Source organism: Amphiura filiformis, chromosome 13 (assembly GCF_039555335.1).
Source record: "Amphiura filiformis chromosome 13, Afil_fr2py, whole genome shotgun sequence".
In the NCBI taxonomy this organism is placed as follows: domain Eukaryota; kingdom Metazoa; phylum Echinodermata; class Ophiuroidea; order Amphilepidida; family Amphiuridae; genus Amphiura; species Amphiura filiformis.
The window spans coordinates 24,800,168-24,813,672 of NC_092640.1; the positions used below are offsets into that span (position 1 = coordinate 24,800,168).

General features: G+C 39.8%; 1 protein-coding gene across 1 annotated transcript in view; it reads right to left on the minus strand.

Moving 5' to 3' along the window:
- The window catches only part of LOC140167524 (low-density lipoprotein receptor-related protein 6-like), a 91,338-nt gene that overhangs the window by 22,004 nt on the left and 55,829 nt on the right, over window positions 1-13,505 (minus strand). The window lies entirely within an intron of this gene.

Here is a 13,505-nt window from a genome sequence, read left to right on the forward strand (position 1 = left end):
AAAAGGTGCAATTAAAAAGTGTAATGAAAAGGTGTAATTAAAAGGTGTAATTAAAAAGTCTAATTAAAAAGTTAATTAAAAGCTGTAATTAAAAGGTGCAATTAAAAGAGTAATTAAAAGGTGTAATTAAAAGGTGTAATTAAAAGGTGTAATTAAAAGGTGTAATTAACAGGTGTAATTAAAAGGTGTAATTAAAAAGTTAATTAAATGGTGTAATTAAATTACCCGTATTCCATTAACAGGAGATGATCTGAAAACGTATCAATGAATAAGCCTAATCGCCATTCTAACTTCCGGTTTTTGAGAGCAGTTTTGGGACACTTTGACCTCTGACATATAGGGAAAATTGACGTAATTATTATTAATTTTCTCATAATTTTGATCACTAAAAATACCAAATAATTAATTTATAAAATACTAATAATTTTCATATTTGTTTTAAATATTGTAAAACATTTTAGATTCTATTTTGTACGTACAAAAACCCAATATTTCTGAATTTTCTGAAAGGTCAAAGGACAAAGTGTCCCAAAACTGCAAAAACTGTCCTACAATGCATTGCAAACTTCCAATGCCGATTGGGCTTATTGCGTGGTAAGAACCAATCAGCAGTACCTGAAACAAACTCGCCTGCAGATCTTGCTAATGATTTTGGCAAATTCCTTGTTGGTAAAGTGAAAAGGATCCGAAATGAGGTTGATAATACTAGTATGACATCTAATAGATATAAGATGGGTACTGAAACGAACAAGCCGAAAGTATGTTCATTTTCAGGATTTAAGAATGTGTCAAGTGAAGAACTTCGAAATGTCATTAACAAGTTTCCCAATAAGTCATGTGCCATTGATCCTATGCCCACTTGGCTTGTAAAGCAGCATATTGATGTCCTACTTCCCACATTGTGTAGAATTGCTAACACTTCTTTGACTTCTGGTGTGTTCACCGTTGATCTGAAAACATCCATTATCACCCCTGTTCTAAAAAAAGCATCTTTGAACAATAATGACCTCAAGCATTACCGTCCAGTTTGGGCCATATGGAAGAACATGGAAATACTTAAATTTCCCCCTGAATGGATCCAGTACAAAGAAGAAATAAACAAACAAACAAGTTTCAAACCTGCAATTTACATCTAAGGTCCTTGAAAAATGTACCTCATCTCAGATAACTCATCACACTGATACCAATAACCTTTCTACATGTTCTAAGCGTATGCAGTCTGCCGACAGAGGGCAGCGCAGTGCTGAAGCGGCCTTAGTCTCTGTCAAAAATGACATCTTGCGTGGATTGGTTGACCAAACGGTTGTCTTGTTGTTGATGTTAGATCTCTCAGCAGCATTTGACACGGTGGACTATACAATTTTAATGCATAGGCTCAGAGATGACTTTGGTATTGGAAGTTCCGCCTATGACTGGTATAATTGTTCCATCCACTTCTGTTCGTAACCTTGGGGTTGTTTTTGACCGTCAAATGTGTATGGCTTCTCACATCACCATGATCACCCAACTTTGTAAATCAGTCAATGGTCTCATTAGAAACATCAACAGAATTCGTCCATATTTGGATTTTAATACTTGTCACAATACTGTCAGAACCCTCATTCTCTCACGTCTTGATTACTGTAACATTTGCTCAATGGAATAACACAGAAAGATCTTTCCAGACTACAGAAATTACAGAACAAACGTGGCAAGCTGATATATCGCAAGTCCAAGTCTGATGGGTATGGCCGTTTTGTGACCCAAGTCTGATCATGTAAGCCCACTCTGTAAGAGATCTTCATTGGCTACCAGTTTATGAGAGAATCAAGTTCAAGACACCAAAGTGTACAAGTCCCTGAATGGACTCGCTCCTCAGTACATTTCCAACTATCTCACGATCCAGAGCTCCATACATGCTATGAGTAGGCCTACTAGGTCCAGTGAGAGTTTTAATTTTATCATTCCTCGCACCAGGAAATGCGCTGGGGATAGAGCCTTTTCAGTGACTGCCCCAAGGTTTTGGAATGGCTTACAATCTACAATCAAGAATACCATCAGCTTGGAATCATTTAAGTCATTTGGTTTTCTTTTCTCTTGCGCCTTGAATCCCTAGGCAAAGGCGCATATAAATACTTGTTTTTATGTTATGTTATGTTATGTTATGTTATGTTATGTTATGTTATGTTATGTTATGTTATGTTATGTTATGTTATGTTATGTTGTATTATGTTATGTTATGTTATGTTGTATTATGTTATGTTATGTTATGGTATGTTATGTTAATGCAAAATTATTATGAAACATATGTCTTCATCTGCGGGTTCGTCTTTTTAAAGATAGTTCTTGTTCTTATCAGTATTGACATGTTGCATTTGACGTGTATTTTGATTGGTCTTGCATATCATAATAAGGCAGGATAATTGATCATGTTTGGTATTCAAATAATTGTAACTTATTGTATGAATTTCCAATTATTCCAAGAAAAATCGCCCTTGGAAGTGCCCTTTCTTGCTTCAGTTGGTTTGAAAAGTTTCATCTGTAGGATACATTTTGTTCGTGAAAGTAATTAATTTTTGATTTTTTTAAATCCAAAGATTTAAAACTCACGTCTCTTAGCTTTTGATAGCAGGGTATGCCATCTTGACCACAGGTACTTTAAAAGTTTAGCAACTCAAAGCAAGTAAATATTGAATTATTGATCAAATATTGGTTTTCCCTCATTTTTGACTGTAACTCCACAACTGTTGTCTGTGCTGAAATAAAATTTCCAGTGTAGTAGTTGTAGTCCTTGCCCTGATATAATATACATATCTTGCTTGTCCCCAATGCGCTATAATTTTTGAGAAAAATGCAAAATAGGCAAAAAAAAATTGGGCAGGGGTGTAGTAACCCCTAATGTGCTTTCAGGCTCATATCCCGAGGAACTGGTAGTCTCGTTCCTTCGATGCGATAAGTGAGTCATACATGGTCAAGAGAATACACTCCAATGTCTCTGTTAATAGTTTTGTCGCCTCTCTGCGAATCCAAATTGCTTCGCGGATCTGCCTGGTGTGCTGGTTTGAGTACTTGTCTGTGATTTTGCCCCATGTTATTAACTGGGAGGGCGCAGAGGGGTGACAAAACCATAAACAGGGACATTGGAATGTATTCTCCTGAGAGTCACATTATTTTGCCATAAAATTTGGAAGAGCAAAATAAAAATGTTTTCACGAGTGGGGCCCTTCACATAACCCCTTAATGAACTTTGGTCCCAAATCTGATAACATCCCTTGCAGCTCAAATCAAGTTGTGTAGGTGTGGTCATGATTGTTGACTCGACTATGTATCATCCAATGTTTTTAAACTCATACCTCGACCAATAAATGGGCTCAATCGATCTAATTTTATATCAAAATTGATCAAATTATGTCATTATTATGTTTGATGAGTCCAAGTGTGAAAATATTGGATCCAAAACATAATTGATGATAAAATTGACTCGACTACGTCTCGTCCAATATTATAAAACTCATGACTTGACCAATAAATATGGGCTCAATCAATCCAATTTTATATCAGAGTTGGGTCAAGAAGGGTGATTGATAAATCATGCTTTTGACCTCTGTGACCCTTTCGTGACATTTGACCCAAATAAGTCACATGGTATATGTGGTCATGGTCAGTCATTATTGTGACCAAGTATACTCAAAATCGATAATAGTTTGTCAGAGTTAGACCAAGTATGGACAAACAAACATTGTTTTCCTTGCCTACGTCATTGTTTCCCATGGCTATTTGTTTGGAGAGGTAGTGTTGACAAGCAAACATTGTTTCCTTGACTAAGTCTTGGAGTGGTGATGTGGCCAAGCAAACATTGTTCCTTGGCTACGCCTTGGGGATGTGTTGTGACCAAGCTAACATTGTTTGCTTGGCTACGTCTTGTAGATGTAGTGTGGACAAGCAAACATTGTTTCCTTGACTACATCTTAGAGAGGTAGTGTGGACAAGCAAACATTGTTTCCTTGGCTACGTCTTGTAGATGCAGTGTGGACAAGCAAACATTGTTTCCTTGGCTACGTCTTAGAGGGGTAGTGTGGACAAGCAAACATTGTTTCCTTGGCTACGTCTTGTAGATGTAGTGTGGACAAGCAAACATTGTTTCCTTGGCTACATCTTAGGGAGCTGGTTGGACAAGCAAACATTGTTTCCTTCGCTTTACGTCTTAGAGAGGTACGTGGACAAGCTAACATTGTTCCCTTGGCTACGTCTTAGGGAGGTAGTGTGGACAAGCTAACATTGTTTCCTTGGCTACGTCTTGGAGAGGTAGTCATGTTCCTTGACTACGTCTTGGAGTGGTAGTGTGGACAAGGTAACATTGTTTGCTTGGCTACGTCTTGGAGATGTAGTGTGGACAAGCAAACATTGTTTGCTTGGCTACGTCTTAGAGATGTAGTGTTGCAAAGCAAACATTGTTTCCTGGGCTCCGTCTTGGAGGGAGTGGTAGTGTGGACAAACAAACAAAGTGTCCTTGGCTAAGTCTTGGAGAGGTAGTGTGGCCAAGATGACATTGTTTTACTGGCTATTAAGCCTTGGAGATGTCGCGTAAAGCGGGTAGGATTGACATCAGTATGACCAGGGTTGGAGGGTTGGATGTTATAGGACCTGTTACAAAAATGTCTCAGTATAACCAGGGTTGAAGGGTGCAGGACGTGTTGCAAGAATGTCTCAGTATGACCAGGTTGGAGGGTGCAGGACGTGTTGCAAGAATATCTCAGTATGACCAGGTTGGAGGGTGCAGGACGTGTTGCAAGAATATCTCAGTATGACCAGGTTGAAGGGTGCAGGACGTGTTGCAAGAATATCTCAGTATGACCAGGTTGGAGGGTGCAGGACGTGTTGCAAGAATATCTCAGTATGACCAGGTTGGAGGGTGCAGGACGTGTTGCAAGAATATCTCAGTATGACCAGGTTGAAGGGTGCAGGACGTGTTGCAAGAATATCTCAGTATGACCAGGTTGGAGGGTGCAGGACGTGTTGCAAGAATATCTCAGTATGACCAGGTTGGAGGGTGCAGGACGTGTTGCAAGAATATCTCAGTATGACCAGGTTGAAGGGTGCAGGACGTGTTGCAAGAATATCTCAGTATGACCAGGTTGAAGGGTGCAGGACGTGTTGCAAGAATATCTCAGTAGTATGACCAGGTTGAAGGTGCAGGACGTGTTGCAAGAATATCTCAGTATGACCAGGTTGGAGGGTGCAGGACGTGTTGCAAGAATATCTCAGTATGACCAGGTTGGAGGGTGCAGGACGTGTTGCAAGAATATCTCAGTATGACCAGGTTGAAGGGTGCAGGACGTGTTGCAAGAATATCTCAGTATGACCAGGTTGAAGGGTGCAGGACGTGTTGCAAGAATATCTCAGTATGACCAGGTTGGAGGGTGCAGGACGTGTTGCAAGAATATCTCAGTATGACCAGGTTGAAGGGTGCAGGACGTGTTGCAAGAATATCTCAGTATGACCAGGTTGAAGGGTGCAGGACGTGTTGCAAGAATATCTCAGTATGACCAGGTTGAAGGGTGCAGGACGTGTTGCAAGAATATCTCAGTATGACCAGGTTGAAGGGTGCAGGACGTGTTGCAAGAATATCTCAGTATGACCAGGTTGAAGGGTGCAGGACGTGTTGCAAGAATATCTCAGATAACCAGGTTGAAGGAGGACGTGTTGCAAGAATATCTCAGTATGACCAGGTTGGAGGGTGCAGGACGTGTTGCAAGAATATCTCAGTATGACCAGGTTGAAGGGTGCAGGACGTGTTGCAAGAATATCTCAGTATGACCAGGTTGAAGGGTGCAGGACGTGTTGCAAGAATATCTCAGTATGACCAGGTTGAAGGGTGCAGGACGTGTTGCAAGAATATCTCAGTATGACCAGGTTGAAGGGTGCAGGACGTGTTGCAAGAATATCTCAGTATGACCAGGTTGAAGGGTGCAGGACGTGTTGCAAGAATATCTCAGTATGACCAGGTTGGAGGGTGCAGGACGTGTTGCAAGAATATCTCAGTATGACCAGGTTGGAGGGTGCAGGACGTGTTGCAAGAATATCTCAGTATGACCAGGTTGAAGGGTGCAGGACGTGTTGCAGAATATCTCAGTATGACCAGGTTGGAGGATGCAGGACGTGTTGCAAGAATATCTCAGTATGACCAGGTTGGAGGGTGCAGGACGTGTTGCAAGAATATCTCAGTATGACCAGGTTGAAGGGTGCAGGACGTGTTGCAAGAATATCGCAGTATGACTAGGTTGTAGGGTGCAAGATGTATTGCAAGAATATCTCAGTATGACCAGGTTGGAGGTGCAGGACGTGTTTGCAGAATATCTCAGTATGACCAGGTTGGAGGGTGCAGGACGTGTTGCAAGAATATCTCAGTATGACCAGGTTGAAGGGTGCAGGACGTGTTGCAAGAATATCTCAGTATGACCAGGTTGGAGGGTGCAGGACGTGTTGCAAGAATATCTCAGTATGACCAGGTTGGAGGGTGCAGGACGTGTTGCAAGAATGTCTCAGTATAACCAGGATTGAAGGGTGCAGGACGTGTTGCAAGAATATCTCAGTATGACCAGGTTGAAGGGTGCAGGACGTGTTGCAAAAATATCTCAGTATGACCAGGTTGAAGGGTGCAGGACATTATTTGCAAGAATATCTCAGTATGACCAGGTTGGAGGGTGCAGGACGTGTTGCAAGAATATCTCAGTATGACCAGGTTGAAGGGTGCAGGACGTGTTGCAAGAATGTCTCAGTATGACCAGGGTTGGAGGGTAGGACGTTACAAAAATGTATCGAAATATGACCAGTGTTGGAGGACATAGGATGTGTTAGAAAAAATGTCTCAGTATGACCAGGGTTGGAGGGGTGCAGGACGTGTTGCAAGAATGTCGCAGTATGACCAGGGTTGGAGGGTGGGACGTGTTACAAAATGTATCAGTATGACTAGGAGCTACTAGGGTTGGAGAGTCCAAGCAAACACAAAACGTTTTCGACATTATTCGCTAGGGTTGGAAAGGTTGCCAGAAAAACGTTTAAATATGGCAAAAGTCCTCGAATACTCCGCTCCACTGTGCTGTATTAAGGCAACGTGAAGGATTGTTGGGTAAGAGAAGGCGCCCGCTATTACAGGCCAGAAGGATTCAGAGCTGTCGTTATACTTGAAAAAGTCGCCATGATCTTCCTTTGGTCCGATTTTTTAGGACACATTATTGATGTCATTTTTAGCACCGAAATGGCGAATTTTCGCGCGCTTTTTCATAGAAGATCCGTGCTTCCGGTGCGTCCCTGGACCCTACCGTGAGGGGGCAAGGAAGGCCCCTGAACCGTTTGAGCTCTCGCTGAGCGCTCAACCATGTCGAAACGTCTTAATACCAGCAAAAATTGCCCCCCCCCCTGGAAAGTGGTCTGATGACGGCCCTGGTTAACGTGCGTCATAGGCACCCTATCGTGAAAATCAACAAATGTTTTTATCTACGCATAAACCGAACAATACAATCAAATCTTTAGCAAAATATCGATGTTGTTACTTGTGTAATTGTTTTTATCTTCAGTTCATAAAAAGGACATTCACTATAAATTAATATTTTAAGAAAATTGAAAATAATTGTAAATTAAAAGTAATTCTCTTTCATTAAACAACATATAATTAATGAAGATAATAATGAAGATGAAAATTTTCTCCTGAAATATGAATGATGATTTGGTTTTTATAGAAGAGTGTCAACCCTGGTGGTGAAATTATATTTATTATATTTTTACTTTTTGTCTCTTTCATTTAACAGCTCTAAGGAGGGGTCCTACACCTTCTTGGCATTTCGAGATATGAAAAGGACACAAAAATATGAATATTGACCCGGTCTTTTACCCAGAGGATAGGAGAGGGGTCATCTTCCCTGGATTAGCTCTAGGTTTGGCATACACTATTATAAAAGATATATCATTAAGGTTTTAATATCGCAAATATCTTACAACTCTAGAAATAATTAAAATTATGGGTTCGAAGAAGAATATTGACTTAAGGTTATACGGAGGTATTGTTGGTCGAAGTAGCCAAAAATCGATTTTCATTATCTGAATCAATTATATTATTGAAAAATAACACTTTGGTGTTTTGCAAAAGTTCATTCTACAAATTATATACTTTGAAAAACTTGCTTAATTTATTATTTGTTAATGAGTTATGTACGTTTTACAAAAAAGCTCAAACAGGACCTACAAAAAGTATATCTGTGATATTTGAATTCTTCTACACACTCCAGCTCACTATGAATGAGCAATGCAATTTTGCTAAAATCTCACTACCATTCGCAAAGATGCTGTGAACTACATTTTTTGCTGCTTCGACCAACAATACATCGTATACCCTTAATTAATATTCAGTGCATGGCGTTAAGTCAGGAGGGTTTCTGGACAAGAGGGATGGGGCACTAAGGTCATACACGAATACATATTGCTTTTAAACCAAAATGTCAGGAGTAAATACCTTTATATAAAAAAAACAAATACCGTCGGAGCAAACACAAACGTTTTCGACATTGTTCTCAGAAGGTTAGAAAGAAAAGATTGGGTGGTGGAGATAAATCTCCAATATTTTGCCAGGGGTGGTCTATACAATCATTCCCCAATGTTGACGCCTGTGTGTGGGCTTCTGACCAAATTAACCTCATATTTGGCCATTTTAGCCCTAAAATGCCAATTTCTGCGCGCTTCGCGCGAATGTATATCGCTTTTGCACAATATTTCACCAGTTTAGTTTCAATGTCGCAAATTGTTCGTCATTTTATAAAACAAACATGCCAAAAACACGATTAGAAAGACTGATGTTGGTCAACTTGATAATATTAGTGCTGACTCAACACGTGAGCATTTATCAGACAGTGAGTCATCATTCGACTAGAAGAGTAACATTGCAAGCCCAGGTAAGTGATGATTCTGTGTTGATGTCCAATTTACTTATTTTTTTCCTAATATTAATAATAATAATCACGCGTTACAAACTGAAGTTTTGATGCGCTTTAAAACAGAAAATGTTAACTACAGATATACTATAAATTAAAACGCCACCAAAAAAAGCCAGACGAGATAAATCAAGCAAGATTATTTGCAATACTGCTGAATTAAGAATAACGGAAAGTGTAAAATCAACAACGAACCACCAAGCGCATGCTGTTGCGTTGGGTATTTTCGAAAAATCCGGAGTACACCAGAAAACATGCCTAGTAATTGGAAGTTGAAAAATAAAAAAACAATGATGCAATTATCGAGCAAAATTATAGCCAAACAAAAATCTATATTGCCAAAACAAAGTTTATCTCCATTGGAAGAGAATAATTATTACACTACAAATTGACACTCGTTGTAATTTTGTATGCGTATTTCTCCTGAAAAAAAAAGAGAAATTGTGTTGATAATATATCTATTGGGCCGGTTGAACACGGTAATCGATATATTGGGCCTGCAATGATGTTCAGCCAGCTTGGACAAAGAACTTAATGATTATCCAAGATCGACAAAAATATGTGCGTATCCCATCACCTCTCAGTCCGCGCTTCTTCATCAGCATAGGCGTAGATCCTGGGGGATAAGGGGACCAAGTCCCCCCAATATTTTAACTATAGGAATGGCTATGGTCCACACATATCGCCTAGCAAATGTTGAGAGATCTGTGTGGGTTTCTGACCAAATTAACTCTCAGCAGGATGGCTATTTAGCCACAAAACCGCTCATTTTGACAGTGTGCTTCGCACCATATCTCACCAGTTTAGCTTCAGCGCATTTATACTATAAACTTATTCCTGTCGCCAAAAAGGTGCTAGATTCTCTATTCAAGAGAAATGTTTTTGGCAAAAGGAAATCTACGCCACTGGCAAATCAGTCCTCTCCGTGCTCCAGGTCGACAGATATGTTGGTGACAAACTTTACGATTTGCATCTTCCTTTTGGTCTATTTTAAACCTGTAATTAATACCTATTTTGGCCCATTTTAGTATTTTAAATGCCAAATTATTAATTAAGTGACCAAAAGGCTAGAATATAAAATATTGGTCACACCACCAGGAGGCTAACAACACTCATAAAAACAATGATATATGAAAAAACGGATACGGAAACAGAAACTGAAAGATAAAAGGACCTTACATGCTTCTGATCTTTTTTTGGTATTCTTGTCTTCAGGAAAAAACAGTGTTTAGAAAGTGAAGGCAAGAATAATTGTGTTTAGAAACGCTATGTTTGTAAAATGTGGATGTGTCAGATGTTTAGAAATTGAACACCATCACTGGGACCCATGTTCAGAAATTTGACACTTGATGTTTAGCTTTAAACGTGTTTACAAAGTGCTGGAAGACAAAATTGTATGTTATCATTCCTTTCTTTTCTTTCTCTATTATCCTTATTCTCTTCCTTGTACCTACACTCTAATCAATTCTGCACTCTTCTTCTTCTCTCTTCCTTCTCCTTTTCTCTTCATTTGCTTCCCCTTGTCTCTTCACTCCAGGCTCCTCCTCATTTCTCCATCTCCTCCCCTAAGCTCGTCAGGTCAATGTTACTGATTAATAGCGGAACTCTTTTATCCTTGAACATAAGAGTACCTTTCGATAAATGGCTTGTCGGAAAATCAGAATTGGCACAAAAGAAACAATGCGTTACAGGTAGCTACTTTATGATGTGCAGTGGCGAAGAGTATATTTTGTAATTTTATACTATTTTGATTGGCTTTACGACGGTGCGTTTTCGGGCAAAAAAGAAAAGATTCACTGAGTAATTACGGTTTTAGGGAAATGTCCCCCGGGAACATAGGTTTACACTGAAAGCTGAACTGGAGTCTAGAGTGACTTCTAAAAAAGAAAGAGTTCCAGCCACTTCCTGCGACTCTAGCGTCTAAAATAATGACTCCATATAGGGGAGTCACTTGACTCTCACACAGGAGTCATTTGACTCCCTATATAGAGGCATTTTAGACATAAGTCGAGTAGTGGTTGGACTCTACTCTAGAGTAACCTAGAACACCATTAATAGAAGTTACTATGACTCCATTACAGGTCACTCCCTGACAGTCCGAAAAGAAGACAAAGTAATTATACACACAGATGTATATCAAGATAAGAAAATTAAAAGTAAACCTACCGGAACCGGAGACTTTACTCTGGGTTTCACGCTATAGGCGATTGTCAGACGACACGATTGAGAAAATTCAGCTTGACCACCCTCCTCTGAATGGGAGATAATACATCCATGGTGTCAAGAGTCAAGTTAATTACAGAGTCGACTTTGAAGAGTCATAAATCTCTTGACCCGTCGACGACCTTGAACAGAGTCAATTGGTCTCAGGCAGAGTCAACTGACCTCCGGTGATAACTGTAAGACTCCTTTGGAGCGAGAGTCAGTGCTAGTTTAACGCAATTTATAGAGTCACATTCTGGCTATTCGTCCGCCTGCTTCGCTGTCTATGGCTGTTGGTATGGTGTGACAACGATCGGTGAGTCTTTTACTGATTTTCTGATTAGCTTCGTCGAATGCGATATTGAACAACCATAAAGCAAAATCAAAACGAATTCACCCCTTTGACTGGCGGGGACGCCACTTTATTTTGAAAATAATTTGTTTCCTTCAGACGACCGTCAAACCATCGACAATGAAACTATTTGCAGCTCTTTTGCTGGCCGCTCGGCCTGCGGTGCTCCGTTACGAGAAGGCCACCAACCAAAATCTAGCGAAGCTTCTTGACCGTAAAAAGCTAAAGGCAAAAGAACATTCCATTTCGTTTGCGACAATTCCCTTTAATGCGTCATGGTCTAATCTATAGAGTTAATAGAAGTCTCCGGCAAATCACAACATTAGTGCCTTCCATGTTAATAATAAAATAATTACTCACGAATCACATGGTTTTATTTGTCTCAAACAAACTCATATTGACACAAACGAGAAAGAAAACCTAAAAATCAGGGCGGCTCAACAACACGAGAGAATCAAAATTCCCACGCCGAAATCTGTCATGACGTCATGAAGCATTTGTGCCCATTGTCGTCACCTTCAATATATTACTGGGACCTCATCGCTCCAGATACCTCGGTGCCAATAAAAATTTGAACATCCCGTGTCACAGAGATAGCCGTTTTATTCTGTTTTTATTATCAACTACAAGTTTGTTTTAGTTAGTTGGACTTACGGGGTAGATTTTCATCCGAATCAATATATTATTGAAAAATAACACTTGATGTTTCCTGCCAAAGTTCATTCTACGAATTGTATATATACTTCGAAACACCTTGCTTGATTTATTGTTGGCACGGATTTATGTAACATGTTTTGGCAAAAGCGTTATTGTTTCCAGCCCTCTTAACGAACATAACTCAAGATAAGGCATGAAAGAGATAGAGATTATATTTGTGATTTTAAATCCGACACCACACTCATCGCTTTTTTTGGTTATCATGGTCTCTGCAGGATCGGGTAGTTTCCTGAACGGATCTCAAGGCAGCCAGTCAGAGGAGCGATTTACGGAAGGCAAAAGTCAACTTCAAAATGGGACAAACCTTCAACACTATCTCTGGTCAACCTCCCAGAGGGCCTCCTTGTTGAACGTGAGTTGAAATTATTGATGAAATTAACAGAGTCCCCTAAAATTGAAATATATATAGCATAACGAACCTTGATTGAATGGATCAGATGGTCAACAAATTAACATCTCATTCTTCCTTGTAATGATGACTGGCCTTTTAGCCACTTGCCCTTGATGCCCGCTGAATTACTGCTGAAGAGTGACGGTATTCTACACACAAGCTAGTAGGATCATAGACTTGACCGAAGTTGGACTGCGCAGGTACCTGCCACCTGATAACAGCCACATTGCAACCAACGTAAGTATATGGATCAGTATCAGGGAGGGTCTGTCGGATAGGCAACGACGTTGGTCAAACCATTGTGGTTGAAATGGGCCAACAATCGAACATTATTGTCACACAAATCATCGGCCGTATCACATAGTGAAATAGTTGTGCAAATGTGCCGTCTATGTGAAAAGGACAAAACATCAATTTTACTGCACAATGGCAAAGTCGCGCAAATACGTCGTGCAAATACGCTCACCATGTGAAACGGCAAATTCTTCCAATTGTATACATATTGACATACTGGGCTTGGCGCAGTATGGATGATCGGCAAATACGTCAGTTATTTCACTTTCCATACCTTTGCAACATGACACATAATTAAAATACTTAGTCATCTACTAATTAAAAAGCACTTTTGAGGCATGATTTTTGTGAAAATATAGAATTGAAATATACCTGCAACAAAACTAATGTCCAATTTTCTCAAAACGTTGGGTAAAATGCCGAATACGTCAGTATGAGATATCTACCGACGGAAATTAGAAGTAGATTACACACTGGCTCAGTCTCAAATCATTCATATAGCATAACAATGGCTATTCCAGTTAAAATCCATACACCCATATGGACGACATGATCTTTTAAATTCATGGAGGTGTGAATTGCAAAT